This window comes from Sorex fumeus, unplaced genomic scaffold, assembly GCF_029834395.1.
Source record: "Sorex fumeus unplaced genomic scaffold, SorFum_2.1 ptg000103l, whole genome shotgun sequence".
NCBI classification, from domain to species: Eukaryota; Metazoa; Chordata; class Mammalia; order Eulipotyphla; family Soricidae; genus Sorex; species Sorex fumeus.
Genome location: NW_026606160.1, coordinates 5,218,701 through 5,225,595, shown reverse-complemented (window position 1 = coordinate 5,225,595; position 6,895 = coordinate 5,218,701).

Genomic DNA, 6,895 nt, shown 5'->3' with positions numbered 1-6,895 from the left:
TGCCGAGGGAAACCCCTTCTCTGACTCCTTTTCAACCCGCCTAGACACGACAGTCGGCCTGGAAAGTGGGGCATGTAGGTAGGCAGCCGGGGGCCATTCTCGAGATGTCCCCACGCCCCACCCCTGGTGAGGCCCCGGGGTCCGAGGGTCCCTGGCGCAGAGCCAAAGCTGTGGTGGTCCCGCAAGGGCCATGAGACTTGCGGGCAAGCTGGGGCTCCCTCGGGCTCCGACACGTTCCTCTCCGGTTGGGGGCCAGAATGATGGTTTGGGGGGGAGGGCGAGGGTCTCGTGTCCCCGACCCCATGGGGTCGCCCGGGCCAGGGCGACCAGGACGCACACTAAAAAACTAACCTGAAAAGAAAACTCTCTCTCTTCTGGTCGTCCTGATTTCCGTTGTTCCTGACCCTTTCCGAACGACTTTTGCTCTCGAACCTTCCACTTCACTTGTCAGCCCACCTGCCCGGGACCACCGCCACCCCCCCCCATGCGCCTCCTAAATAAAAACCTCCCTGGATGCGATGCGCTAAAGTAGACGGAATGGACAGACAAACCTCTCGAAAAGGCGGGTGCTGGGGGCATCCCGGGGTGGGGAGACGGCGGAGGCTCAGGGCTGCTCCCAGATCGACCACTCACTCTCACTCCGCGGCCAGCGAGGAAACTGGCCCTATCCGACGCCCCCGCGCCCTGGCCGCCCATTTCCCGCCCCACCCCCGCTCCTCACCAGGCAAGAAACAGGTTGGAGATTGCTCCGCCCACAAAGACCCCAGGGAAAGGCAGGGCTCTGTGACCTCACCTACACTTCCGGTCAGAGTTTTAAAGGGCCAGACACCACATAGTCCCGACACAGCAACCTATAGGGCTTTTTACTACCTCTGGGCTGAGGAAACAATCCTGGCTGTGCCTACCTTTTAACTATAATAAATATCCTATCTTGGAGGACTGTGTGATGACACAGCAGGTATAAGCAGCTTGCAATTGGCTGACCAAGTCCTCTAGCCCGGTACCCGATTGTCGAGGGACCCCGACAGCTGTGATCCCTGAGGTCAGAGCAGGAGTAAGGCCTGAGTACTGTAGTGTGTGACCCCAAAATACAGCAATGACAAACAGTAAACACTATCCAAACAGAGGGAAATAAGTCCACCTACAATGACAAATTGTAGCATAAAATAGTTCAAGAGTCAAACAGTGGGTCCTTAAAACCCTGTTTCCCAGCTTTGTATGCTGCAGGAGCACACTTCTTTCTCTGCTGTCAGATATTTCGTGTGTGTGTGTGTGTGTGTGTGTGTGTGTGTGTGTGTGTGTGTGTCTGAGCCAGAACCAACAGGGTCAGGAGTACTCCTAGCTCTGCATTCAGGGATCTGTCCTGGAATGTCTGAGGTTTACTGGGATGCAGCTCATTAAATCTGTGTTAGCTGAATGCAAGGCAAGCAACGTACTTGCTGCACCATCCCTCTGGCCCTTTCAAAGTAAATTTCTTGCCAGCAAGCCAGGAGTGAACCCTGAGCAATGTTCCCCCCCTCCCACCGCCACAATAAGAACATCTTCCTTCAAGAAAAAGAAAAATTAAACCCTTGACCTGCTGTACTCACCCCAAGAGCCAGTATCCAGGGATCGCCCAGTCAGGGAGAGATGAAGCATAGAGGATTTTTCGTAACTGAACATGAGTCTAAATTCCTCATCTGGAAAAAACATCAGTGTTGGGATCAGACAGACAGTAAAGCAGGTAAGATGCTTGCCCTCCTCACCCCAATCAAGCTTCTGCATCCCAGATCCCAGAGCACCACCAGGAATGATTCCTGAGCACTGAGCCAGGAGTGAGCATCTAAGGGTATGTCCTCTCTCACTCCCCCCACAAAACATAAAAAAACAAATAAAACAAACCCCCAAATTAAAATTTCATTGGCCTAAACCGCCCACCAGCGTGAACTACGTTTCCAAAAAGGCCCCTCCCCATCACAACCGCCAATGAATAGGACGGTCTGCAACAGAGTCTCTTGCCTTTAGGGGGCTGCAGCCCCGACCCTGAACATGAATCTGCAGATTCTATAGCATCTACATCAAGGCTAAAGGCTTCAGGATTTGTAACGGCAAGTCCCATGTTGGGAGTGTTGGCCACTTAAGCCCCTAGCCCTTGGTGGGTTCCGCAACCCCAAGGCCTGTAGCCCCAGTGCTCAGCCCCATGCCAAAATGCCACAAGGACACACTCAATCCCACAAGCCCTGCACTGTGTAGAGACCCCACTGCACTGCCCTAAGCTCCGCATCACTCTGAAGCCTCTACTGCACCCCAGGAACTGCCTGGATGTCAGGAACCCAGTGCGAGAGCAAGCACGAAAGCGCCTCCCAGGTCCGAATGGTCCCGCTACGAACAACGTGGAGACTGAGAGTTCTGGGATGCTAACGGGAGGATGCTTGTGTCCTGCCAGAAAATTGGCCCTCAGAGTACCCCTTCTACGAGGGGCCGCCACTTTTTACTTTATCCACGAGACTAACGGAGGCCTGAGCCACTGACCTTGTCCCTCGTAAATAATGCACTACAAAAGCCCCATATGTTCAGTGTTTTTTTTTTAACTCAATAAACAGACACACGTGGAAATAACTCCCTTTGCAGAAGGCGGTAGAAAGAGAGAGCACAGCGGTAAGGCGTTTGCCTTGCACACAGCCAACATGGCCGACCTGAGTTCGATTCGTCTGCCCCTCTCGGAGAGCTCGGCAAGCTCCCGAGAGTATTTCGCCCGCACGGCAAAGCCTGGCAAGCTCCCCGTGATGTATTCGACATGCCACACACAATAACAATCAAGTCTCCTACGGGGGACCTTACTGGGCCCGCTCGAGCAAATCGATGAACCATGGGAGGACAGCGACAGTGACAGCAGAAAGCTGACACACCATTCCAGGAGAAAATAAAATAGATTCGAGTCAGGGTTCAGTTCAAGCTCAGTGTGGAGCTCAGTGTGGAGCGCCTGATGCATGGAGTGAAGGCAACCCTGCATCCCTACAGACACGACGAGCCACAGAGGCCATTGAAAACATCTCACCAAAATGGATGGCTCTCAGGGTCAATCCTTTTTTTGGTCCTTTTATTTTGAAGTTTGTCTTCTTTAGAGACACACCAAGCAGTGCTCAGGGATCACTCCTGGAGGGGCTGTAGGGGAGCAAATGGATGCAAACCTTTCTCCTTCTCACTGCGCTGACACTAGTGCCCTCAAACTGGTTTTCTTTTTTAGTTTTGGCTTTTTGGGTCACACCTGTTGAAGCACAGGGGTTACTGCTGTCTCTGCACTGAGGAATTACTCATGGTGTTCCTCAGGGGACCAAAAGGGACGCCAGGAATAAAACCCGGGCCAGTCGCGTAAAAACCAAGTCTACACCCACTGATCTATCGCTCCCCCCCCCAAACCCCAAACTAGTTGTTTTGAAGCAATTACCAGTTTCGATCAAATGGAAGAAATAGAAATAAACATTTTGTTCAAAGGAAAAAATAGAAATTTGTTTAGGTTTTGAGCAGTGATTTCACCACCCAGGGAAGCGAAGGAAGGGCCTCTATGCCAAGCATTAGGCTCTAGATTTCCTCTCTGCAGTGCCCTGTCATCCACCATCAAAATCACATCCTTGTTCCCCTGCCAGCAGAATATCTGTCCCCAATGTGTAAATTTTACCAGCTGACTCACACCCAGTGACTCCACTCTCAAATCAAATTGCTGCAATGCCAAAACCTGAATATGCAGTTTGAGTTATGCAATAAAACGCAACAGATGATGTAAGAATTTGTGGAAAGAAATGAATGAGGCAGTGTGGGTGGAGAACATCGCTATGGTTCTCACAATCCAAACAGGCCCAGGCAAACCAAAGACCTTATTGGACCATGGGTGTGAGTACCTTGGCAATGCACACAAGATGGTCAGGTTTGCTTTCTGACCAGACTCAGTGACGTTTGGGACACATATGTGATGCAGGTTATTGAACCAGGTCGGCCAAGTGCACATTAAGAAAGTCCCCACTGTACTAGTAGTCAGGCCCCAACTAGCTTTGTTGTGGTTTCACTCATTCACTACTTACTGAAAAAGGCAAAAGGTGTTTTGCAGGCACCGCGATCCCACAGGCTGTGCAGCCAGGCTGGTAACACAGGCGTCAGGACCAAGGGTTTTCCTGGGGGCCTGAGTGAAGAGGCAGGAGGAGTAACCCATGAACACTGCCAGCTGTACCCCCAAACTACAGAATTCAATAAAATAAAGGTGCGGTGGCCGAGGGAGATCCTAGAATGCAGTATTTGGCCTTGGGACAGAGCCTCCAAGTGCCTCGGCTACTTCCTGCTAATACTGCACTTTTGTTTGAAGGACCCTCTCTGGCCCAGCCCTGATGCTCCCCCAACCCGCCCCCTGCCAGCCCTCGGCCCTGACTCTTCTGCAAACTCTGCAAACTGGGGTAGGAGAAATGGCACCAGAAGCGTCCGACGTGCAGGCACACAACCTGGATTTATTGCCCAGCATCTCATAAGATGGGTCTCATTCTCCTAACCCTGAAAGATCCTTTAATCAATTTTTAAGAACATCTCAGGGCTAGGACGAAGGAGACGTTAATGGGGCCTGCTCGAGGCAATAGACGAACCACAGGATGGTCGTGATCGTGATCCTGATCTCATAGCGTCCCCTGAACAGCACCCAGAGTGATCAGAGTGCAGAGCCAGAAATAACCCCATGAGCATCACAGGGCGTGGACCTAAAAGCAAACAGAATACAAAGGGGAAAAAAGAAAGGAAAAGAAAAAGCCCTCCAAGCCTCATGGCTGAACCAGCAACAAGTGACAAGCAAATGCTGGGCCCAATGTTCTTGAGCCCCAAGCCCTGGAGAAACGCACCCAGCGCCCTCCTCCCCCCACCAGGCAGTGGGGTGCTGCTCACCAGGGTACGGGGTACACCTAACACTGCCAGGGCCGATTCCTGAGGGAAGGTTCTGGAGACCCACCTGAACACGCCAGGTGAGGCCCCAGCCCTCTCCCACCAAAGGCCAAAGAATGAGCCCCCCGGGTTCCCTTGCCGAGGGAAACCTTTTATCTCTGACTCCTTTTCAACCCGCCTAGACACGAAAGTCGGCCTGGAACGTGGGGGATGTAGGTAGGCAGCCGGGGGCCATTCTCGAGATGTCCCCACGCCCCACCCCTAGTGAGGCCCCCGGGCTCCGAGGGTCCCTGGCGCAGAGCCAAAGCTGTGGTGGTCCCGCAAGGGCCATGAGACTTGCGGGCAAGCTGGGTCTCCCTCGGGCTCCGGCACGTTCCTCTCCGGTTGGGGGCCAGAGCGATGGTTTGGGGGGGAGGGCGAGGGTCTCGTGCCCCCGACCCCATGTGGCCGCCCTGGCCAGGGCCACCAGGACGCACAATGAGAAACAAACCTGAGAAGGAAACTCTTGCTCTTCTGGTCGTCCTGATTTCCGTTGTTCCTGACACTTTCCGAACGACTTTCGCTCTCGAACCTTCCACCTTACTTGGCAGCCCACCTGCCCGGGACCGACGCCCCCTCCTCACGCGCCTCCAAAATAAAAAAACTCCCTCCCGTGGATGCGATGCGCTAAAATAGAAATGAGTAGACAAAGCTGAACGGCTCCAATTCCAACAGGTACAGCCCGCCCCCAAGGGCCTGGGTCCCTCTCTGGGCACGCGCAGCTAGAAACAGCCCCTAGACTGCCGGTTTTCAACCCCTGATCTGCGTGGGATGGGCACAGAGGCCCAGCTCTGGGCAACAAAGCTGAACGGCTCCAATTCCAACAGGTACAGCCCGCCCCCAAGGGCCTGGGTTCCTCTCTGGGCACGCGCAGCTAGAAACAGCCCCTAGACAGCCGGTTTTCAACCCCTGATCTGCGTGGGACGGGCACAGAGGCCCAGCTCTGGGCAACAAAGCTGAACGGCTCCAATTCCAACAGGTACAGCCCGCCCCCAAGGGCCTGGGTTCCTCTCTGGGCACGCGCAGCTAGAAACAGCCCCTAGACAGCCGGTTTTCAACCCCTGATCTGCGTGGGACGGGCACAGAGGCCCAGCTCTGGGCAACAAAGCTGAACGGCTCCAATTCCAAACAGGAGACATTCCCAACTCCTCGCCCAGTGCCAGGGATTCTTTCCGGAGCCGCGGCCGCATACGCGGCCGCGAAATATTTTCCCACTACATATGCCATAGGAACCATAAGCGAACTTCTTAGATGGAAACTTCTCTATTTTAGCTCAGCCACTAGAAACACAGTTGCCAATAACTCATAAGCCTATCTTAACTCACACTGCATATCAAGCAGAATAGTAACACTGAACGTGAAGGACTAAACCACACCTCTCACAATGGTAAAGCAACGCAAAAGCCCACCAAACATTCATATTGAAGAGTCTAGCCCAGATGACACCAACAGTACTGTAGTGTTAGACAACCTCTCTGACAAGGAATTCAGAAGGGAGCTACTTAGGATGCTTAGGGAATTAAAAGAAACAATGGAAAGCAATGCCAATAGAAGACAAGAGGATCTGAAGGCAGAAATGAGGAAAATGCAATCAGAAATGTCAGACCTGAAAAATCTCGTAGGCGAATTGAAAAGCTCAGTGGAAGGCCTCAGCAGCAGAGTAAGAGCGGCTGAGAACAGAATCAGTGAGCTCGAAGATGAAGTTCAGAGACTCTCCAGAAAAGAGCAGAAAATGGAAAAGAGACTCACAATTCGGGAACAGATGGCAAGAGAAGATCGTGATGAAGCCAAGAGGGGTAACATAAGAATTATTGGAGTCCCAGAGGGACAGGAAGAAAACCTCGATGAAGAAGAAACTGTCAAAGACATCATTGCTACAACATTTCCAGAGCTGAAGAAAACTTGTGACCACATTCAGGAGGCCCGAAGGGTACCAGCTAGAAGAAATCCGAATAAAAAT